The sequence below is a fragment of the Canis lupus genome, chromosome 1 (genome assembly GCF_003254725.2).
Source record: "Canis lupus dingo isolate Sandy chromosome 1, ASM325472v2, whole genome shotgun sequence".
In the NCBI taxonomy this organism is placed as follows: domain Eukaryota; kingdom Metazoa; phylum Chordata; class Mammalia; order Carnivora; family Canidae; genus Canis; species Canis lupus.
Window position 1 is genome coordinate 88,352,257 of NC_064243.1, and position 24,593 is coordinate 88,376,849.

The 24,593-nt window shown below is 43.8% G+C and overlaps 1 protein-coding gene and 1 long non-coding RNA gene across 4 annotated transcripts in view; one reads left to right on the plus strand and one right to left on the minus strand.

Moving 5' to 3' along the window:
- Positions 1–23,175, plus strand: part of LOC112644754 (uncharacterized) — a 39,926-nt gene extending 16,751 nt beyond the window's left edge. Inside the window, exons 2-4 of one of the 2 annotated variants that reach the window (XR_003126712.3) lie at positions 6–106; positions 971–1,025; positions 21,531–23,175. This is a non-coding gene — a long non-coding RNA (uncharacterized LOC112644754). Of the gene's footprint in view, positions 1–5; positions 107–970; positions 1,026–5,059; positions 5,814–21,530 lie in introns of those variants that run through there. The other variant, XR_003126711.3, reaches the window with a different exon arrangement.
- TJP2 (tight junction protein 2) overlaps positions 1–24,593 on the minus strand; it is a 124,035-nt gene that overhangs the window by 93,818 nt on the left and 5,624 nt on the right. For both annotated transcript variants that reach the window (XM_025423369.3, XM_049092228.1), the window contains exon 2: positions 3,821–3,941. The gene's annotated coding sequence lies outside the window, so the exon portion shown is untranslated. The remainder of the gene's footprint in view (positions 1–3,820; positions 3,942–24,593) is intronic.

Here is a 24,593-nt window from a genome sequence, read left to right on the forward strand (position 1 = left end):
CTTAGGTTTAAGCCATAACCATCAGCCAACTGTTCTTGACCTACGCAACTGGCAAGTGTGACTTGAGCAGCTTCCCTGCCTCTGTGTCTTCATCTATGAAGTGATGGTATGTGTTCCCCACAACATTCACATGTTGAAGTCCTGTCCCTTGTTATCTCAGAATGGGATCTTATTTAAAGACAGGGTCTTTACAGAGTTAGTCAAGTTAAAGTGAGGTCTTCAGCATGGGCCCTAATCCAATACAGTGGTGTCTTTATAAAAGGGGGAAATTTGGATACAAAGACAGACACACACACAGGCAAGACAGACATCTACAAGTCAAGGAGTGATGCCCAGAACAGACCTTCCCCTCACAACCTTCAGAAGGAAACAGGTCTGCCCACAGCTGGACTTCACACTTCCAGCCTCCAGAACTGAGACAAGAAATTTCCATCATGGAAGCCAGCTGGTTTGAGGTACTTTGTTGTACGGCTCTAGGAAACCAACACATATCAGGAGTATAATTGGACCTGCACCTCGCAGGGTGGGACAATGCAGATAAAACACTCATCACTGTACCAACTACATTAGAGTGAGAACTCAAATAAATAAAAAGCTTTCATCGTTGCCACTATAGCTTGATGCTTCACCTGTAATACTAGAATCACAGTGGGATTCTCACCACACACAAGAACTTTCCTCTAGCCTGGTGCAGCACCTCCAGGGCCTACACTATACAGTCTCCACTCTGCAAGTTCCCTTCCCCACTTTGCTCATGTGGCCAGCAATTTTCATTCTCAGGTTGCTTCTCAAATATCACCTTCCCCAGGAGGCCCTCCTCACATAGTCACCACCTCAGGCCTTCTGCTCCCATCCACACAAGTGGTAGGTACAGCAGTGCACTGCTTCCACAGCAGTGCAGTTACTGATTCCAAATTAGACTCCCAGGCCCCCCAGGGATGAGCCTTTTATCCCTCTAAATTTCCCTTAGGTGTGCTGCTTGAGATGCTCATTAAACGTTTGAGGAAACAATCCCTTCACCACAGGTAAGGAAAGTGGCCACATATACCATCTATAAACAAGCCCATGCTCTAAACTAGCTCTTTCTAGTTTAACAGTTCTCTAAAGTATGGTCTGGAAATTAAGTATGGTCTGGCTGGGAACTTGTTAGAAATGCATACTCCTGGGCCTTATCCCACACTGACTGAGGGGTGAGACCCAGGGACCTGCTTGAATCAGTCCTCCAGGAGTTTCTGATGTCCTAAAGTGTGAGCACTACTACTGTGGACCTATGCGATTCAGTGTGAGGAGGTCTGGCTGCTGGCATGAGCTCCCTAAGTGTTCCGACAGACTGGGGAGCCCCTGGGGAGACAGGATGACAGAGAGACTCTCAGGTGCATAGAAGTAAAAGTGTTTAAGTTTCCACCTTCAGCTGGCTTTCCTTTTTTTTTTTTTTTAATTTTATTTATTTATGATAGTCACACACACAGAGAGAGAGAGAGAGAGGCAGAGACACAGGCAGAGGGAGAAGCAGGCCCCATGCAGGGAGCCCGACGTGGGATTCGATCCCAGGTCTCCAGGATCGCGCCCTGGGCCAAAGGCAGGCGCTAAACCGCTGCGCCACCCAGGGATCCCTCAGCTGGCTTTCCTAAGCCTGTATTATGGGGTGAGTCCATGATAACTCTGAGATCCCTAAATCACCTAACAATGAGAAGAAGCTAATGTCTAAGAAGTGAAGCTCTGCTCAGATTCACATACTTCCAGAAGACTAATGATCAGAAACCTCAGGTCAAGGAACAGGAGGAGATACAGGAACCCTCCTCCACCCATGCTAGGCATTGGATGCTAACGGACCCTAACATTCTTGCTTGGACAGGACCTAAGAATCCTTAACTCCAGGCAGTCACCATCAATGGATCAGAACAAGCTCTTGATGGGGCAGCCCGGGTGGCTCAACGGTTTAGCGCCGCCTTCGGCCCAGGGTGTGATCCTGGAGTCCCAGGATCGAGTCCCACATCGGGCTCCCTGCATGGAGCTTGCTTCTCCCTCTGCCTGTGTCTCTCCTCTCTCTCTCTCTCTCTGTGTCTCTCATGAATAAATAAATAAAATCTTAAAAAAAAAAAAAAAAAAAAGAACAAGCTCTTGAGAAACATCTGCTACTATCCTGAGTTTAGGAGTTAAGTATCCAAGCTCTGTAGAGTTAGTATAACTCAGTATATACAGTCAGCTGTTACTAGAGGAATCTCACTGAAGTTGGGGATCAGGGTCTGTGCAACCTTGGGAAAATCACTTAAAATCTGTGAATCTCAGAGATTTTATTTGTAAATAACACCTTTCCTTTCAGGGTTGTTTTGAGGTTAAACAATATGGGTAAAAGCACCTTGCCCAGTGCCTAGCAAATAAAAAGCTCCTAATAAATGCTTGCTGGATCTGAAACTAAGATGATGTGAGATGCTCTGGAAAAAATCCTTGCCACCCAAGTTCACCTGAGGCTAAGTCACCCCAGGAAACCAAGCTTAAGTTTTTACACAGTTAAGAGCTTTGGAGCAAGGCTCTGTCTTGGGCAAACTAACTGACATCAAAGGACCTGTGGTCAGTAGTACAGGGAATGAGAACCAGAGAAGTGTTTATTAGAAGGGGCTTGTTTGAGTCACAAAGAGCCTTCCCCCCTCCTACAGACAATGAATGCCAGTACCATCCCCCTTTGCCACACCCCACACTGCTCCTATAATTCATTTGACAAAATCAATAGATCCTACCCAGAAGTCTAGTTTCAGGAAAACTGCTGGACTCTTGGTAAGCATCTGTCTTCTTATGTTTGGAAACTTTAAGAGCTCCATAGAGAACATCTCAGCAAACAGAACTCACTCCAAGCCCTGTCAGCTTAGTGGAAACCAAGGGCTTCCCCACAAGTGTCCCCATTTGGAACTAGACTCCGAGAGAGTGTGCCTAGTTCTTGCTATATATACTTTAGCTCATTTAGCGTCACATTGACCCTCTCTTTCACAGATGATGGATCTGAACTCAGAAACATTAAGGCATGTGCAGGAACACTGGGATTTGCTCTCTGCTACCCTGGCGTGTGCCATTCACACTCTATTAAACTCAAGCTCTGACAAAGAGCTAGAATCTACCCAGGCAGGGGTTTTAAGCTCAAACAGACAGGAATTATGAAACAAGCACATGAAAAAAAAAAATTCCACCCTCATTCCAGTGGACCACGTACTGGCCTATAATCAGGGGTTAAAGTATAACTAAGAGCAAACACATCCCAGCATCTGTCAAAATAAAATGTAATGCCCTGTAAATCTCATTTAATTCCTACTTAAAATTGAATCAGTAAATAGATAATACTCACTCTTAGTTCTTTCACTAAAAGCTTGTACATAATTAATCTTTGGAAGCCAGTGCAACCGATGTCTTTAATATTTTCAGCAAAGTGCTTACCACAGTTACATAATTCTGCTACCTCAAAGATAATGGAAAAAAACAGGACTTGCTAGAATGACCTATAACCCCAGGCACTAAAATACCTTGCCAAGCATTTATTCTGAACCACAGGAGTTAGATTTATATACTCTGGCCAGGAAGGAGCTCAAATTAATTCTCATCCAATCATGGCAAAGTTATACATGTCAATTCAGACCACAAATGCATGTATGATGTCTCTGCTCCTTGGTAAATACCATGTTACAAGGAAATTTTCTGATATTGAACAGTTCCTCTATCAGCAACATAGAAAAGGGTGCCCTTGACTACCTCTAAGATGCGAAATCATTTACATCGAACTTTAGGTGGAGGAAAGCCAGTAACCAGGTTGATGAGAGAAAAAAGCAAGTACCTGGAAAAGCAGGCTGCCTGCCAGCGCACGTCTGTGCTCTGTGGAATGCTCGTGCCAGGAGGTACAGCCGAAGGGCCAATCCCACTCGCAGGGAGACGATAATAACGTGGTACTCCGCACCCTGAAAAAGACAGAGTGGTTAAAAATCCAACATACTTCCAGCACAGTAAGATCTTGGGAAGTGCACTGAAGTTCACATACTGTGTGATTCAGCCATTTATAACATGGCTTTTAATATACTTACAGAGTTAAGCAACCATCACCAAAATCCATTTTAGAGCATTCTCATTACTTCAAGAAAGAAACCATGGGCCACCTGGATGGCACCATCAGCTAAGCCTCCGACTCTTGATTTTGGCTCGAGGGTCACGGAATGGCGCTCCACGTTGGGCTCCACGCTCAGTGGGAGTCTGCTTGAGATTCTTTCCCCCAACCCTGCACACTTCTCTTTCTTTCTCTCTCTCAAATAAATAAATATTTAAAATTTCAGGTGACAAGAATACTTAGCAGGTGGGAAAATATCTGGAGAAAACTTTTTAAATTACAATTAAATACGCTTAACGTAAAATTTTCCATTTTAAAGTAAACAATAGCGGGGCACCTGGACGACTCAGTCAGTTAAGTGTCTGACTCTTGATTCAGCTCATGTCATGATCTCAGGGTCCTGGGATCAAGCCCTGCTTTGGGCTCAGTACTCAGCAGGGAGTTTGCTTGAGAGTCTCCCTTTCCCTCTGCCCCTCCTCCACTTGTGCATGTGCTCTCTCGCTCTCTCTCTCTCTCTCAAATAAATGGATAAATCGTTTTTAAAAAATAGAGAAAACAGGGCAGCCCGGATGGCCCAGTGGTTTGGCGCTGCCTTCAGCCCAGGGAGTGATCCTGGAGACCTGGGATCGAGTCCCACGTTAGGCTCCCTGCATGGAGCCTGCTTCTCCCTCTGCCTGTGTCTCTGCCTCTCTCTGCCCCTCTCTCTCATTCTCTCTCATAAATAAATAAATAAAATCTTTAAAAAATAAAAAATAAATGAACTGCACAAGGAGTTAAGCTCACTTCTGGGTGAGGCCTGGGCCCCAGGAGCTTCACACAGGGCAGTCATGTCCAGTGGGAGGAAGAATGTGGCTTCTCACCAGTTCTGGGCATACTCTTCTGTTTGCTAGACAAAGTGATATTGTGGTATCTGTGCAAAACACTCCCTACACAATGAAATAGAAATAAAGGATAATGTCAATTTTATTTATACAGGCAGGGGACACATTTCCCTTCTCTTCCAAGCATCAGCAGGAAATGTAGGCACTGGCTAAAGCAACGCCATCTGGACATCCTACAAAGCAAGCAACAGGATTACAGCCCAGCACAGGCATGGTTTCTATTATTACTTCCAAAGATAAATAAATGGCCAGCAAATCAAGATGGGCTTTCTTATGCTTTTGGCCTTACCATGAAATTTTTCTACAGGTATCAGCTCCAAAAAGTGCTTGTTTCTTGTATTGAAACAGGTTGCTTTTTAATTAAATCAGTCTTCCACATTTCTAAAACATCTTGGTTTTAACTTTCTTTGATAATATTCCCAAGGTTTTTGACATGTATAGGAACCACCAACAATCAACCATGTCTAAAATACACCAATATTGACTAGGCCTACTTTTAAATTGAGAAATAGCTTGTGAAAGAACTAAACTATATTCATATGTATAGAGTTTTCAATAGCATTGACAGATACGTAAAATTAATGTCAAGAAACATGAAAAACTTGACAAACTTTTTTTTTTTTTTTTGGACAAACTTTTAAAAGGGAAATCCAGGGCTGCCCGGGTGGCTCAGCGGTTTAGCACCACCTTTGGCCCAGAGTGTGATCCTGAAAACCCAGGATGGAGTCCCACGTTGGGCTCCCTGCATGGAGCCTGCTTCTCCCTCTGCCTGGGTCTCTGCCTCTCTCTCTCTCTCGAATAAATAAATAAAATCTTTAAAATAAAAAATAAACAGTAGTTTATTAAAAGGGGGGGGGGATCCCTGGGTGGCTCAGCGGTTTAGCGCCTGCCTTCGGCCCAGGGTATGATCCTGGAGTCCCGGGATCGAGTCCCACATCAGGCTCCCTGCATGGAGCCTGCTTCTCCCTCTGCCTGTATCTCTGCCTCTCTCTCTCTCTCTCTCTCTCGAATAAATAAATAAAATCTTTAAAATAAAAAAAAGGAATAAAAGGGAAATCCATAGGTGGATCAGTATTTTTAAGTTTGAATGTCAATTCCTTTAAACATTTTTTTTTTTTTATTTGTGACTATACTGAAACTGAGTTAAGCACTGGCAAGTGTTTGCTGAGCACCTATCATGTCTCAGGCATTGGGGTAAATGTGCACACGGAGAAGCCATTCATTTTTTTTTTTAAGATTTTATTAAAATGTACATGTGAATGAGAAACAAGACACCAAACTGCTCTGCAAGATTTAGAACTGATTAGTGAAATTTTTTTAATTTTTTTTAAATTTTTATTTATTTATGATAGTCACAGAGAGAGAGAGGCAGAGACACAGGCAGAGGGAGAAGCAGGCTCCATGCACCGGGAGCCGGACGTGGGATTCGATCCCGGGTCTCCAGGATCGCGCCCTGGGCCAAAGGCAGGCGCCAAACCGCTGCGCCACCCAGGGATCCCCTGATTAGTGAAATTAATCAGGAGGAGATAACCCCTGCTAGAATTCACAGAAGGGAGAGTTTGTTAAAAGCTTAATGAAGGATATTCCATGTCCAAAGGAAGACTGTTAGGTGAAAAGGGAGTCAGCAAACAAAAGAATGAGAACCAGCAGAACAATGTTTAGTCCATGTGTATTTAAAGAACTCAAAGTATTACAGATACAAGAAAGATCTCATTGTCCTGTGACATTGTGCTATTTCATCAGGTTTCAGAGAATGTCTCTTAAAAGAGAGAGAACGAGAAAGAGAGAGAGAGCACATTCAACTTTCTTTATTAAGAATCACTTTGGGGGATCCCTAGGTGGCTCAGCGGTTTAGCGCCGCCTTCAGCCCAGGGTGTGATCCTGGAGACCCAGGATCGAGTCCCACATCAGGCTCCCTGCAGGGAGCCTGCTTCTCCCTCTGCCTGTGTCGCTGCCTCTCTCTCTCTCGTTAATAAATAAATAAAATCTTTAAAAAAAAATCACTTTGGAATGAATAGTTTGACTTCTAGTTTGGCTTGACTTGGGGAAATGAGGAGAAGCAGAGATGGTTTTACTTAGGTTACTCACTCATTCCAATGGCTAGAAAAGGTTATCTCCAAAAAGAAATTAATAATGTGGCAATCCATTTACACATCTGAATCCTGTGGGTCTGTTTAGGGAGAATCCCTTAAGGAATGATCTTGAGCCAGAAACCAAGAACATCCAGTTGCTGTCTGAGGGCCAAGCCCTCAATCATGGTGACTCAAATGAGTCTCGGTTTCACAGTTGTAAAAATCAAAGACCAAATTAGAATTAGGGAGTGATGAAGATATAGACACATGTTGCACCTCTCTAATTTTCCATATTAGTATGTCCCTAATCAATCACAATATTTCTTTTCTGCTAAGCTCAGACTTGACCTGGGTACTCTCCCTCACTCGACACTCTCAGCAGCCCACACATCAACTGGCTTTGGTATGCCATAAGAAACCTGTCTGCTGTCTGTGACAAAAGGTCTTCCCAGCTCTTAACTTCCAACATTCTGGAACAAAAGTCCAAGCTACAGTATGCCCCATCTTTAGGGGCTACTTACAGAACCATATTTGGTCATTATGACATGTTTTCCATGGCCCTCACTAAACATTAACCCACATGGACTCTCCCAAGGTCACTATATACCCTTTGCCCTCTTGGCACATATATACACTTTCTTTCCCTCTTACGACAGAATAAAACAGTTAATAATGATGATGATGAGGTCTCGGGATTCCATTCGAAAGCATCCCTAAAATCCCTAAAATTTCTTAGGGATATCTAATGTATTTCTAATAAAAATTACCTTTTGCAGATTGGGAAAAAATCTACTTAAATCAAATGTCTCAACAGCAGCACTCTTGACATTTTGGGCTGGATAATTCTTTTGTCCATTTTAGGATGTTGGACGGCATCTCTGACTTCCACCCGCTAGATACCAGCAGCAACTCCCCAGGTTATTATAGCCAAAATTTTACCCAGATGTTGCCAAATGTCCCCCAGGAGGCAAATCCTGCCCCCTCCCTCCCTCCTTTGAAAACTTCTGACCTAAATGATTATAGTAATTCTCTTAGAGAGATACAATTACAAATGATTTTCCCCCTTATTTTTTTGTATTTTTAAAATCTTGCTTAATGAATGTATATTGTTTATATGATAAAAATAAGCTAATGACTTGGGACAGCTGGGTAATTCAATTAGGCTAAGTGTCCCACTGTTGATTTCAGCTCGGGTCATGATCTCAGTGTAGTGGGATGGAGCCCCACATTGGGCTCTGAGCTGGCCATGGAGGCTGCTTGGGATTCTCTCTCTCCCTGCCCCTCCCACTCGTGCTCAAGCGCTCTCTCTCTCCCGCTCTTGCTCTCTAAATAAATAAACCTTAAAAAAAAAATAAGTTGTGACTTTCTATTTTTTAAAAAGAAAGAGCATTAGCTATATAGATGCCTCTAGTTAGTCCTTGAGTGAAAACCGATATGTGGTTCATTCAATTTAAATATTCAGTTCAGGAGCAGCCCTGCGTGGCTCAGCGGTTTAGCGGTGCCTTCAGCCCAGGGCGCGATCCTGGAGACCCAGGATCAAATCCCACATCAGGTTCCCTGCATGGAGCCTGCTTCTCGCTCTGCCTGTGTCTCTGCCTCTCTCTCTCTCTGTGTCTCTCATGAATAAATAAATAAAGTCTTTTAAAAAAAATTAAGTTAAGTGGCTCAGTCGGTCAAGCGTCTAACTCTTGGTTTGGGTTTAGGTCGTGATCTCAAGGTCATGGGATGAAGCCCCATGCCGGGTTCCTGCTTGGTGGGGAGTCTGCTTGAGAGTCTCTCTCCATCTGCCCTTCCCCCATTCCCCCCACGCTCCTGAGCTCTCTCTCAAATAAATAAATAAATCTTTAAAAAAAATTAAAAATTGAGATGTCTGGGTGTCTCAGGAGTTAAGCATCTGCCTCTGGCTCAAGGCATGATCCTGGAGTCCCGGGATAGAGTCCCACATCAGGCTCCCTGCAGAGAGCCTGCTTCTCCCTCTGCCTGTGTCTCTGCCTCTCTCTGCCTCTCTCTCTCTCTCTCTCCCCGTGTCTCTCATGAATAAATAAATAAAATCTTTTTAAAAAATTAAAATTAAGTTCAGTCCCTAAAAATACTATCTGCCATTTAACACCTTAAATTAAACTTCTCTTCAATGTGTAAAAGACACAAAAGGGACTTTAGAGAAGAAAATAGGGATCCAGGACTCTAACCATTCAGAAGAAAACATCTAAACCTTTCTTCAGCATGGTTAATTAGTGGGGCATTAGAAAGAGACATAAAGCAAAATAAAAAGTATTGATCCAAAACATTCCACATGTACACTTTAATCAGAACAATACTTGCATCGTAGGAAAAAAATAAGGCACACTGACTCATCTTTAAGAACTGCTCTATGTATAGACCATGTAAAAAAGAAAAAGTCAAAATCAGAAAATTAAAATATCCAAATGTAAAAAACACCCGTTACTTCATCTTCTTGGCTGCTAGACTAAAATTTTTCTTAAGAGTTATTATTACCATGCATTGTATTACTATTTTAATTCTGTCTGTCAAGGCCCTATGTGCTAGGAAGAAACAAGTTCTCAGTGAAGAACTCCCCCACCTATTACTCTTAGGACAGGGATGACCCTTCCCCTTTGTCTAGAACCCCCCAAACACACACAAAGCATCTTCCGCCCTCCTCTGCTTACCCGGGGTGCTGCCAGAGATTCACATGTCTTCTGCTCTCAGGAAGAAGCTCTCTTTTGTTAAGTGGGGTGATACCCACTGCGGCTTCCAGGATGGCCATGTACTTCTTGTACCTCATCTTGTCTCTCTCAGTAAAAGGTCATGTACATTTTGGGCACTGATCAGCTGAAGCAATCGAAGTAATCTTTGCGCTACCCAAAGCCCCTGTGCTTTTAGATGTTCTGTGTACCCCTCACTGTGTACCCCTACAGTGTGGGGTGAGGGTGGTGGCAAGGCTGAGGCCAAGCCACAAATAAATTAAAAAAAAAAAAAAAGAAAGAAAGAAAAAGAAAAGGCTCATTCGGATTTCCCTGCAACGTCAGTATTATATAAGGCTAAAGAATTTTGAATAAAGCACTAATGAAAATGACTTGCAGGACAACCGTGGTTCTAAACACAGTAATCTAACATACACTCCCCAATTAATCCGCACATAAATCTTTGAGGCTGCTAATCCTTCAAGTACTAATGGCACAGGAGGTGATTTATTTCAAGGTCTGGAAATAATTGGTCCAAAAAGCCTGCATGCCTCTGGATGAACTAAAACCAGAAACTGATTTGCTCCTTCTACTTCTATCTGAAAAGCTGTGCTTTGACAAATAAGGAGTTCCAGTTGTCATTTTATAGCAAAGCATTTCTAAATGCTATAAACTCCTTGCCTGAAAAAAAATAAGTTAAAATTAAAAAAAAACTCCTTGCCTGAGTCAATAGCAAAGATTAATTAATTGAGACACAATTAAAAAAAATTTGAGACACAATCCTGTTTGGGTTGGGTTTTTTTTTTTTTTTTTTAATTTCTTTTAAAATACTTCTATAATGCAACATAGGCAAGCTCCCATAGCACAAAAATATATCGTCTGGAGATGGTGAGACTACCACTTCCTTGTTGTTGTAAATGTCTCCCTTCAGCTTGGAGGACCTTTCTTGCCCTCTTTCTTTCTTTTTTTTAAGATTTTATTATTTATTCACGAGAGACACACAGAGAGAGGCAGAGACACAGGCAGAGGGAGAAGCAGGCTCCCTGCAGGGAACCTGATGGGGGACTCAATCCCGGGACCCCAGGATCACAACCTGAGCTGAAGGCAGACGCTCAACCACTGAGCCACCCAGGCACCCTAATTCTCTCTTTTCTCAATAGCAAGTTTCTTCGTCTTTATCTTTTTTTTTTTTTTAACCCGAATGACCTAAATCAGTGGTCTCCAAAGTGGGATGTACATGCCAAAAGTCCTTGGAGTATTGACAGAAAATGCTAAACCATCTATTTCCTATTTTCTCTCACCCATCAAAAATTTAACTTGAAAAAAAAATTTAACTTGAGTGTGTTTATACCCTGAGACTAATAATAAACCATATGTTAACTAACGTGAATTTAAATAAAAGCTAAAAAATAAAAATAATTTTAAATTTTTTTAATTTTTTAAAGATTTTATTTATTTATTCATGAGAAAGGCAGAGACATAGGCAGAGGGAGAAGCAGGCTCCATGCAGGAAGGACTCTGGGATCAAGCCCTGAGTCAAAGGCAGACGCTCAACCGCTGAGCCACCCAGGCGTCCCTAAAAATTTCTTGATTTAAAAATAGATATGCCAGGGATCCCTGGGTGGCGCAGTGGTTTAGCGCCTGCCTTTGGCCCAGGGCACGATCCTGGAGACCCGGGATCGAATCCCACGTCGGGCTCCTGGTGCACGGAGCCTGCTTCTCCCTCTGCCTATGTCTCTGCCTCTCTCTCTCTATCATAAAAATTTTTAAAAAATTAAAAATAAATAAAAATAGATATGCAAGTTATAAATTACTATACTCATATATATTGCAGGGTGTCCTTAAAAATGTGATGGGGTGTCCGAGCAAACAAGTTTGAAGGTCAGTGATTTAAATAACCCTTCGATCCTTTCAAGCCTCAATTTCCCATTTAGAAGACAAGAGGCCTGACCAGACGAATGCAGTCATATTTCAACAACAACGAAAGACTAAGAACTCCCACTTCACTTGGCCTGATTATACAATGAATATCATCTAACCACAGCAGAGTGGTGAAAACAAGGGGTAAACCACTTGGTCTCAGAATATTTCATTTCCATAGTATTCATGAATATTACTCCCACTGGTTGTTCCGTAAACAATTAGTACCAGTTAGTCACAGGAATTCTTTTATAGGCTGAACTTGGTTTGCTACAGCTGCCACCGCTGAAAAAAGCTACAATACAGCCTTCATTTAATCATACAGGAAGATGTAATTATACTTACACAACAGTCTTTGTTCTAACAAATTGTATTTCTAATGACGCGTGATAAAAATTACTATACAGCCCTCTCAAATAAGAAAGGAAGCCTGAGCTAGCAACAACAAAAAAAATCAAGTTAAACTCGTTATCCATTGGCAGCTGTTTTACTTGGGTGAAAGTGACACAATACTTTATAAGTGACACAATACTTTATAAATGGCCTGTTTCAACGTTTCATTTTCTATAGGAATTTCGTATGCATTTAACACACATCTTAGGATGCCTGGGGAGCTCAGCAGTTGAGTGTCTGCCTTTGGCTCAGGGTGTGATCCCAGAGTCCTGCATCGGGCTCCGCATGGGGCTCCGCATCGGGCTCCCTGCATGGAACCTGCTTCTGCCTCGGCCTGTGTGTGTGTTTCTCTCACTGTGTCTCTCATGAATAAATAAAACCTGAAAAAAACAAACAAACAAACACACACACACATACAACTTATGAAGTGATTCTTATCTATGATGACCTCATACAAAACTAAAATGGGGTCTTTGATGAGGAAAAGAACTCTGTCCTAGCAAATAATTAGGAAGAATTTGCTTTCTTCCATAAAGGGATTGTTCTGTTTTATAATTAATTTATCCATTTAAAAAACTGTCATCTTTGTGCGATCGCCTTCATAAGACAATGCAGGACAATAACATAGAAAACAAATATCTAGCCTAAATACCCCCACTCAGATATGTACTTATATGACATTTTATTTATAAGTCTAGAGACTCTTCAGAAATATGTATTTATTTAGTTAATTCCCTTCGAATTCTAGAAATTCTTTACAGCTGCAACTGTCTGATTTTATTTTTTTATTTTTTTAAAGATTTTATTTATTTATTATGAGAGACACAGAGAGAGAGAGAGGCAGAGACACAGAGGGAGAAGCAGGCTCCAAGCAGGGAGCCCGATGTGGGACTCGATCCTGGGACTCCAGGATCACGCCCTGAGCCGGAAGGCAGACACTTAACCACTGAGCCACCCAGGTGTCCCCAACTATCTGATTTTTAAAATCACTTATCTGGGGGATCCCTGGGTGGCTCAGCGGTTTGGCGTCTGCCTTTGGCCCAGGGCGTTGAGCCTGGAGTTCCGGGATCGAGTCCCACATCGGGCTCCCTGCATGAAGCCTGCTTCTCCCTCTGCCTGCGTCTCTGCCTCTGTGTGTGTTTCTCATAAATAAATAAATAAAATCTTTTTTAAAAAATCACTTATCTGTTTAAAAACATGACTCTAGGTCTACATGATCCAAAAAAAAAAGCTTCTGAGTCAGGATAAGATACTCAAGGATACTTTAGTCTACATGATTAAAATTGAACATAAAAATTCACAGACCAGACTGGTGTTCCCTTTGAACTGATTATTTATACTTTATTTCTGCTGGAGTGGACATCCTTCTTTCCTGGGTATTTTAACTGTTCTTGTGCTTTAGAAGTATAAAAATGGAAATGAACTAATGTCCCAAATGGGCTGTTTTACAGGGTGTGGTCTGCTTTTCAGGGAGCTGGAAAAAGCCCTAACTAAAAGTAGAAGAGTTGCGGGAAACCGCTATTTTTTTTTAAGCTTTACTGCAAATAAACCATATGACTTTATGCAGCCCGTTATATTATCTACTCACTTAATATCTTCATGTATAATATATTTTTACGTATTGGCTACTCAAGTGACCGATCAGAGTCACTGTAAGAAAAACAAGCTACACGATGTAAAAGAATCACCAGAGTTCTTGAACGTTAGCTGTGGCTCTCCCAGATTCACCCGCCTCTGTCCAAACCCATCTGCTCTCTTCAGTCATCTTCAGAATACACTCACTACTGGGTTTATTCAAACCATTCAAACTTCAACTAGATGCCACCAAATGCATCATTTTAATCCTATCCTTCCCAACCCAATACTTGTCTGAAATCACCTCCTGCCCAGCCCGCAGCCACCACCACTTCTTGCCTTTTTCTGTTTCTTGAATCCTTGTCTTGGGTCACCTGGCATGAGAGCTGGAAGCCATCCTCACCTGGCCCCGTGGTGCCCACTCATAGCAGCCCCATGACACAGGGAGAGAGGTGTGTTTACATGGGAAGACTGGATCTGAGTCCCACCTCTGCTGTTTAACACCAACAAGTGATCTCCAACAAGTTACTTGACCCTTCTGAGCCTGTTTTATCATCTGTAAAACTGGAATAAAACCACAACACAGGGGTGGTTTTAATAATTCATGAGGATGATGTATATGCCTTCGATGCCTGTCATCCTTTCCTTCCTCCTTTCTTCCACCTCTGCCATCTGTTCTTTTTTCCACTCCCAAGACCTCTTCAAGGTGAGGTTTGTAGAAACCTTTCCTCGGGATGCCCGGGTGGCTCAGTGGTTTAGTGCCGCCTTCAGCCCAGGGTGTGATCCTGGAGACCTGGGATCGAGTCCCACGTCGGGCTCCCTGCATGGAGCCTGCTTCTCTCTCTCTCTGCCTGTGTCTCTGCCTCCCACTCTCTCTGTGTCTCTCATGAATAAATAAATAAAATCTTAAAACAAACAAACAAAACCTTTCCTCTCTTCTCTATAGGCTTACAAACTTCTGACCTGCCCATACACCCACAACTTCCTTCAGCACACAGTTGAAGAAGCAGAAAAGCCCAAGGTTGAATAGCTTTGTAGGAAAAAACAGAAACTGAAAAAAACAGGGTGGCTGAAGGGAACAAGGACCCAGGGGCTGGCGTGAGTGATGGAAACCCTGAAAAAGAGAACACTGGGTCTTGCAGGCCCTGCTCAGGTGGTATCCACCAACCACAGGGGTTCTCCCTTAAAATAGTTCCCAGATTTTTAACCTCTGCTACTGAATAATTAATAGCCAACATTAATATCACTTAATTGTTCCTCCCAAATTATATGCATACATCATAATTCATGGATTCCTCATTCCTAAGAAATAAAAAACTTTCCACCCCTCATGTGCAGGGAAATCGGCTCCCTGTTGCTTTTGGAAGAAACTGTGTTCGTGCTACATGTGTACTCTGAACCTAGAGCTGTAGGACTCTAGCACTTCTCTTGCTTGGGCACAGAAGAGCCAGGAGGCAATGCACAGAATTTAAAACACTGATGGGAGCTGGCTTCAGTCGAGAAGGGCTGGGCCATTAGTTGGATTAGGAGGATATTAGTCACTTCTGCTCTGCAATTTCAAGAAAGGTACAAAGTCTCTGGAACCTGTTAGGGACACCAGCTCTGAAGTGTTGAGCTATAACAGTCAGCTGCCAGCAGCTGGGAAGCGTAGTTCACACACAGTCCCCCTGCTGACACACCCCTCTGTTCCCTAGCCTGAACGGGGGTACCACACTGCCCAGGACTGAAATCCAGCTCCACCTCTAATGAGCTCTTATCCTGGTCAAGTCACTTAATGTCTCTTTGTCTCACTTTTTTTCATCTGTAAATGGGGTTAATAATAGAACTGATCTCATAATACTAAATCAGTTATTATGTGGAAAGTATTTAGCACATGTGCAGCATAGAGCATATACCATGTAAATGTGTTTTCTTTTCCTTGATAACTAGTTACAGCTTCATTTTTTTCCAGAAAGCTCTCTTTGGTTGAACCCCGCTACCCCCACATCCCCCAGACTGGGCTAGGTTACTCCTTCTTCTGCCCTCTCAAATACTTTCTGCTTCAATCTATCAAAACTGGAAACACAGTGAGTTTAAATTATGTGTTCAAGCACTTCCAGAGGATAGGGTGGGTCCTCTGGGCCATGGAAAGAGTTAATTAAAGGAAAGGAGTCCTGGCAGTTGAGGGTGTCGACTTCCACATGGATCCAGGCCTGACCCCAACCCTCTGCAGTAATGGCCTGCCTGGTTGTCAGAAACAGGTTTGATTCCAGGCAGAGCCCTGCTCAGGGATCAGTGTTGTGGCTGAGCTGGACACAGAGCCTCAGAGTGGAGCCCCATGGTGAGGAGCCTCATTCAGCCCTGAAACTATAATCCTGGTGAACCCAGAAGAGACTGTGGAGTTTAATCAGAAGAACCTGATTATGTGAGCCCCAGTCTCGCTCCTCCTGGGATATCAGTGGGAGGAGGCGGCGTGAGCCATGACAGCTGCTGTATTAACAGTTCACCTGGTTTCAGGCAGCTTTTCTTATTCTGTCTGAATTCGTTTGCTAGGGCTGCCTTAACAACGTACTGCAGACTAGGGAACTTAACTAACAGAAAACCTGCAACTTAATTATCTCATAGTTCTGAAGTCTGGAAATGCAAGAACAAGGTGTTGGCAGGGCTGGTTCCTTCTGAGGGCCATGAGTAGGGCTCTCTCCTTGGCTTATAGATGGCCCTCTCCATCCTGTGTCTTAACATCAATTTCCCTCTGTATGTGTCTGTGTCCAAACTTCTTCTTATAAGAACACTAGTCATATTGGATTAGGGCCCACCCTAATGATCTAATTTTAACTTGATTACCTCTGTAAAAACCCTATCTCCAAATAGGCCACATTCTGAAGTACTAGAACAGTACTTCATCCAGAAGAACAGAAATCCATCCCAACAGATGAATTTTAGGGGGTATTGGGGGAATACAATTCAACTCATAACACTGCCTGAAGTGACAAAAATGTAAAACTCTCATGAAGTTTTGCCCTGTGATGGAAAAAGACAGAAACCTAGAAGTACCTGATGGCCTGGACATGTCCAGCCTGGGATTTGGTCCAGCATAGGCCTCATAGCAAATCAACTAGTTAAAAAATCCTCCATGTTCAAGATGAGCCAATGCCTGATACTGTGAGAATGAGCTGGTCTCTGGTAGCAGAAGCTGAATCCATTAAAACAAGGATTCAAGAAGAATGCACTTAAAAGTATTCTGTACAGGGACACCTGGGTGGCTCAGTGGCTGAGCATCTGCCTTCAGCTAGGGTGTGATCCGGGGGTTCCCAGGATCAAATCCCCCATCAGGTTCCCTGCATGGAGCCTGCTTCTCCCTCTGCCTGTGTCTCTGCCTCTCTCTCTCTCTCTCTCTCTCTCTCTCTGTGTTTCTAGTGAATAAATAAATAAAATCTTTAAAAAAAAAGTATTATGTACAACTGAGAAAGACCAGTGATGTGCAGACAGCACTCTGCCCGTGTGTGGGGTCAGTGCAAGGGTCTGCCGAAACTCACTCATTAGAGATCAGCTTCTCTTGCAGGAAGAGAACAGGGTAGTAAGGTGGAATCAGGGGATGTAGTCTTTGTTCACAACAAGGCATGAAGATCGAGGAGGAAACTGACTCATTCTAAAATCAAGCATGTATCTCACCACCCAGGATGGATAGAAAAATCAATCTACACCCACGTTGTAGAAGAAGAGAACAGCAAAGCACACTTGACAGGTCATCCCAACAAAGCCAGATTGAGCAAGCCTGAATTTTAAGTGTGGTCCAGATCCTCCAGGAGAGGAAATGAAATGATGGGGCACTGTTGTGAAAAAAGAAATGGGGCTTAATGGGTTTATTACCCATGGAGGCAGAGCCAGAGGAGGAAAGGTCTGAAGCAAATAACAAGATGAGCGGTGAATACAAAGAGCTGGAACTCTACAGAAAGAGATTCAAAGACCTTGAGAAGCTGGAGGGACCCTTTCTTCTCCGAACCAGATTCTGTCCCTTGGGAAAAGAGCTCGTGATCCTCGGTTGAGAATAAGGGAGGCTGGACAAAAACTCACCCATTCAGGACGGAAGCTGCAGACCTGAGACAAAGAATATCCGAAAGGGCAACAAAACTCCAGCCACACCAATACAGTGAGAAGGCAGCGTTACCGTCCCCCTTTTACAAGGAGGAAACTAAGGCTTAGGGTTGAGAAGACTGCCCTAGATCACAGAGCCCCCAAGTCGCAGGGTCAGTACTCTAGGCCAGGTCTGACTTGTCCCTACTCTGTTCTAGTGCCTTCTAGACTGGATCCTCCTGCATCCAATGATCTGGATGGAGCATCTGCCCCGTGGTCCCTGGATCCCTGGTGCTGCTTCCTCTGAGACAGGAGGGTCTCACCCTCCCCTCACACCCTCCTCCTGGCTACAGGCTTTCCTCTTCTCTCTCCTTCCTCTTTCCCAATCTGCTGTTTCCAGGGGATCCCAATGTGAGGTTTGTAGAAAGAAAACACCCTCTTCCTTCTCCTTTTCCGGTAGCTCCACCACCATCACCACCACCACCATGCTGGCTCCACTGTCCTTCTTTTTTTTTTTTTTTTTTTTTTTTTAATTTTTATTTATTTATGATAGTCACACAGAGAGAGAGAGAGAGGCAGAGACACAGGCAGAGGGAGAAGCAGGCTCCATGCACCCGGAGCCCGACGTGGGATTCGATCCCGGGTCTCCAAAGACCCTGGGCCAAAGGCAGGCGCCAAACCGCTGCGCCACCCAGGGATCCCCCACTGTCCTTCTAATCCTCCTCTTCATGAGTTGGGTTTTCCCCTAGACATCTCAACCAGAAAACAGAAGACCTCCTGGGTTCACTGAGCTTCCATGTGCCCCCTAATAGTCAGGATCCTGAAACTCCACAAGATTCCTAAATCATGGGCAGCCCGGGTGGCTCAGTGGTTTGGCACCACCCAAGGCCTAGGGCGTGGTCCTGGAGACCTGGGATCAAGTCCCACGTCAGGCTCCTTGCGCCTGTCTCTGTCTGTCTGTCTGTCTGTCTCTCTCGCTCTGTCTCTAATGAAAAAATAAATAAAATCTTTTTAAAAATTCAAAATCATTTCATTTAAAATTTTCCTATATTTTGCTTTTTTTTTTTAGTTTATTCATGAGAGACACACAGAGAAAGAGGCAAACACAGGCAGAGGGAGAAAGCAGGCTCCAAGCAGGAAGCCCAATGCAGGACTCAATCCCAGGACCCTGGGATTATGCTCTGAGCCAAAGGGACGCTCAACCACTGAGCCACCCAGGCATCCCAAGGGCTCAATACATTTTAATTGGCTTTAAAAAATTATGTTTTTACAGACCGGTCTCCCTGAGCATTCTATGATGGGCCAGAAGGTAGGTACGATATCCTACTCTATCTTTGTATCTCTTGTACCTCTCCTTGCTCAGGAACCAGCACATGACAGATACCCAATACTGTTAGGTTTTACTTCCTCATTAAGAGGGCAGCAAGGTATAATGATTAAGACCCTGCACTCTAGAACCAGACTGCCTGTGTTTGAATCACAGCTTCAGGCTTGATTAGCTGAGTGGCCTTGGCAAGTCTTTTAAACTCTCTGGGCCTCAGTCTCCTCATCTGTAAAAGAGAATAATAATAGCACCCACCTGTTAAGATTGGGTGAGAATTAAATTTTACAAACATATGCAAAACTCTTAGGACCTGGACCAGATGAAGTGCCCATCCAAGTACTAGCCAGAATCATTCTTTCCTCAGCAAATACTTATCGACTTAGGTTCTACAGAGTTCATAACAGCGAAGAGTATTGTCAGACCAGCAGAGTGAGCACCTTGGAGCCCAGGACTGGAGGGAGGCAGGCAGTAGAGTCTACACCAACAAGCGTATGGCAGATGCTCTTCCTTCTGGCTAACACAGTCCTCCCCCTGCCCAGATGTCACTAAACCAGGATGTAGCAAACACATCCACCGTTCCAGTCACTGAGATAAGCATTCTACATGCATTACCTTGTTCGATTTTCACACCAGCTTAAGAAGTGGTTATAAAGTCTCCCTGTTTTCAGATGACACACAGGCACCATGTGACTAAGCAATTTGCCCCTGGCCATGCAGGTAATAAGTAGTGGAGGCGTGATTCCTACCCAGGTTGGTCTGATTATAAAATTCATGTCTTCTGACACCCACTAAGCCTGGGTAGGTGCCTTGGGGCCCTTGGTATGTCACCACCATAATGAAATGTAATTGCCACTTATTTGTCTCCCTCTAGAAGGTGGGTCTCACGAGAGCAGACTCTACTCTGCTCACCATTCTATCCCTAGCACCTGGCACATTGCCTGGTAGAGTACGGGGATCAAGAGCATGTGTTTAAAAAAAAAAAAAAAAAAAAAAAGAGCCTGTGTTAATAAATAAGTGCATGGGAGAGCAACTCTTGATCTCAAAGTCATGAGTTGAACCCCACATTGGGAGTAGAGATTACTTCTTTTTTAAGATTTTATTTATTTATTTACTTATTAAGATTTTATTTATTTATTCATGAGAGACACAGAGGGAGAGAGAGAGAGAGAGGCAGAGGCACAGGAAGAGGGAGAAGCAGGCTCCATGCAGGGAGCTGGACGCAGGACTCAATCCTGCATCTCCAGGATCAGGCCCTGGGCTGAAGTGGCGCTAAAGCACTGAGCCAAAAAATAAAAAAAATAAAATAAAAAATAAAGCACTGAGCCACCCAGGCTGCCCTATTTATTTATTTTAGAGAGAAAATTGGGGGCAGAGGGGCGGAGGGGAGAATCCCAAGCAGACTCCTCTTAGGACCCTGAGACCACAACCCCAGACAAAATCAAGAGTTGGATGCTCACCTGACTGAGCCACCCAGGCACCCCAGGACATTTTTTTTAAGTTATAATGAAAAGAATGAATGAACAGGGCTTTCTTTTTTAATGTGTACTGCCACCCTTCTTGTCCCTGCGGCGAAGGAATCCTAGCTGTCATCCTAAAATCAAAATCTGGGATGCCTGGGTGGCTCAGCGGTTGAGCGTCTGCCTTTGGCTCAGGTCATGATCCCAGGATCCAGGATTGAGTCCCGCATCAGGCTCCTTGCAAGGAGCCTGCTTCTCCCTTGGCCTGTGTTTCTCGTGAATGAATGAATAAAATCTTTTAAAAATAAAATAAAGATCTGAGTACAAACCCCAAGTTCATTTCCACCCTCCTGTAATTTGGTCAGACAGAGCAAAGCTCCCGTGGCACTGGACCCAAGCTGCATGGACAGACCCCTTCCTCAAGTGCAGGGCTCCTAGCACCATCCTCACCTTGCACCCTCATCCCCATCAGTATGCAAAATAGTTTTAACACACTTTGAAAAGATGCTTGTAAGATTGGCCCTTGGCTGGAGTCTGAAAACTTGATTTGGAGAAAATTCCCACCACTCCTAGAGCTGATAAGAGTGGCTCACTGCCCCTAAACTGTTTGCACAAACAATGTAATTTACCCTAATACCAGCTTCCCTTCTGGGAACCTGAACTTCTGGTACATGCTCTACAGGGAATGCTGACGTAGCCAAACCTAGACTTTGTTCCGTGTGCCTTTTCCCTTTGCCAATTTTGCTCTGTGTCCATTACTGTAATGGATGCATCACAGTACATGTACTAAGTCTTGTGAGTCCTCTTACAAATCACTGAAACTGGGGGTGGTCCTGGGGACTCCAAGACACCATCTCTGCAAAGGAGCCAAGTTGTAAAATGCTTCCTGTCCAATCCTGTCTGTGAAAGACAGGACTCACACACCCAGGGCCCACAGGAACCAGGCAGGAACGTAAAGATGTGCAACTGGATGAGTGGGATCTGGGACAAATAGATGAGTGTCAAATAGTCTGGGGCTAACTCAGCTCCTGGCCGACCAGCTAGTTCATAGCCACTGACAGTACATCCTCTCTTCTGCCAATGACAGGTACTGGCAAATGATAACACAGAACCCCCTGGGCAGGATTTGGCCTTCTTCCAAAACTCAAAAGAGAAATGCTCTGCATCCTCAGATACAATGAAGATTCCTTTAACATAAAATATAAAATAAAAGGGGATGTTTGTCTGGACTGCAAGAAACCAGCAGAAAAGGTGGAACACAGCTCAGCTTGAGAAGAATAAATAGCCCTGGGTCACCACGTCCTTCTTGGGTTTCTCTTCTGCAGCAAAGCTGACCTTCATGACATGGACTGTCAGCACCCACGCTCTGAATCGGCTTATACCAAGTCACACTAAGGAGACTCGACACGTGGTAGCACAGATCCTAAAGCTATTAAGCTGAGCAGCAAATACATGAAGGGAGGAAAAATAAAATTCAAGATCACTGCCTGCATAAACGAGTCTTGCCTCTGGTTGACATAGCTCACCTTGGTTCTAGGCAGAGTCCGACTGGTAGTGACAGACAAGAAGAGGGCGAGTGGTCAGTCATGACTTCAGGGCTATGGCTGAAGGACTAAAGGGGCCCCTGGTCTTATGAGAAAAGTTCACACTGGACCCTGCAGTCCCCAAGCAGCATATCCCACACCCCAGTAATGTTGGGCTTCCCAAAAGGCATAGAAAGGTCAGGACTGTAGTGCTACAGCACCCACTAGCCCACTAGCCCACTACCCGGTTACAGCCCGATCCCTCCCACCTCTGCAACCAATGCCCCACACATGCCCTCACTCCCCTGTTTACATAGAGTTCATGGGCTCCCGCTGGCCTGGGTCTCCTCATAGCCTTCTGCCCCTTCTTCCCATATCCCAGAGGCTTTTCTTCCTCCAGCATCCAGCCCCTACCCCATCCCTACATTTCAGTTCCCAGCACTTATGTCTGCCTCCCTCAGATGGTATCCACTTCCTAGGCCCCACCAAGCTCCTGTATGCACAGGGCACCCAGCTGACCTCCAGCTCTGTCCCTTCCCCACTCTTGCTCCAGTCTGATGTCTCCAAATGCCTCCAGACCACTGGTTCTCAAAACACAAAGCTCCAGACCAGCAGCAGCAGCATTGCCTGATGACTTGTTAGAGATGCAGATTCTCAAGCCCCACCCCAGACCTACCGAATCCAAAGTTAAAAACTCAAATCTGGGGCTGTAGACAAGCCCTCCAGGCGATTCAGATGCAGCTGACGTTTGAGAACCACTGCACTACACACTTCCACTTGCTTACCCTGTGGCTTTCTCAAACATTTCTCAAATGTTTCTAAATCCAGGTGAATTCCCTCTTTCTCTTACTGCTGCCTATATTTACCAGTAATACAAGATCAAAAGAGCACAACCCAAGTTCGATATGGTAGGCCTCCAAAATGCAAGAGGTATTTTTTAAATTCATAATTATTTTGTGACTGTAGAGCATGAAGGCAATTCTCCACATGACTACAGAGAAAAGCACTGCCTTGCAGCTTGGGAAAGAAAAAACAAAATTAACTAACTCATGCAAAAATGTCTATCCGTGGGGCACCTGGGTGGCTCAGTGGTTGAACGTCTACCTTTGGCTCAGGTTGTGATCCGGGGGTCCTGGGATCAAGTCCTACATCGGGCTCCTCGCAGAGAGCCTCTTCTCCTTCTGCCTGTGTCTCTGCCTCTCTCTGTGTGTCTCTCATGAATAAATAAATAAATAAATCTTTTTAAAAAATTAATCTGGGAATATACTAAAAACCAATGCATATAATTTTAATTTATTTTTAAATAAATTGTTAAAAAAGTATATTTTAATAAGTAGAATGGACAAATATTAACCCACACAATATCAAACAATATTTTCATTCAAGTGTTTAAAATGTCCATCATTAGCACCAATGCATTTTTGTGTGTGTGTGTGTTTGATGTGCACACTTTTGGTGTATTACTAACATTTGAGAGGTGCATGATTCTTACTGTGCATTAAATCAGCATATAGGATAATAGGTCCCTGCCTGCTTATTCCCCTTCATTTCAAAGAAACTATAATATTAATTAATTCTTCACTCAAATCCTTTGGAACATCAGGTACCACATGCACGAAGCCCTATGGCAAATAAAAAGATGAGCCAAAACTGAAATAAATTTCAAAAAGAGCAAAAGGCTCAATTTACGTTTTCACTGTTCTAACCCATGGCAATTAGGGAATCTATTCAAAACTGATTTTCCTTTCTCTGTCTAGTTTCCCTTTATTTTTTTTTTTAAGATTTTATTTATTTATTCATGAGAGAGAGAGAGAGAGAGAGAGAGAGAGAGGCAGAGACACAGGCAGAGGGAGAAGCAGGCTCCATGCAGGGAGCCTGATGTGGGACTCGATCCCTCCCCTGACTCCAGGATCAGGCCCTGAGCTAAAGGCAGATGCTCAACTGCTGAGTCACCCAGGCATCCCTAGTTTCCCTTTAAAAAAGAATAAAAGTAGGGATACCTGGGTGGCTCAGCGGTTGAGCATCTGCCTTCGACTCAGGGTGTGATCCTGGGATCTGGGGACCTGCACTGGGCTTCCAGCAGGGAGCCTGCTTCTTCCTCTGACTGTGTCTCTGCCTCTCTCTGTCTCTCATGAATAAATAAATAAAATCGAAAGAAAGAAAAAGAAAAGAAAAGAAAAAAGAAAAGAAAAGAAAAGAAAAGAAAAGGAAAGAGAAAAGAAGAAAAGAAAAGAAAAGAAAAGAAAGAAAAGAAAAAAGAAAGAAAAGAAAGGAAAGAAAAAGAAAAGAAAAGAAAAGAAAAGAAAAGAAAAGAAAAGAAAAGAAAAGAAAAGAAAAGAAAAGAAAAGAAAAGAAAAGAAAAGAAAAGAAAAGAAAAAAGAAATGTCCTAAGTAGGCAAATCTGTATCAGAAAGTAGATGCGGGCTGTTTAGCCTGGGGAAGGAAAGGGATTGGGAGATGCCAGCTAAGGGGTGGAAAGGGCTCATGGAGGAGTGGTATTCATTTTAGAATACCTGGCAATAAAAATGTCCCGAAATTAGGCAGCCCTGGTGGCGCAGCGGTTTAGCGCCGCCTGCAGCCCTGGGTGTGATCCTGGAGACCCGGGATCGAGTCCCACATCGGGCTCC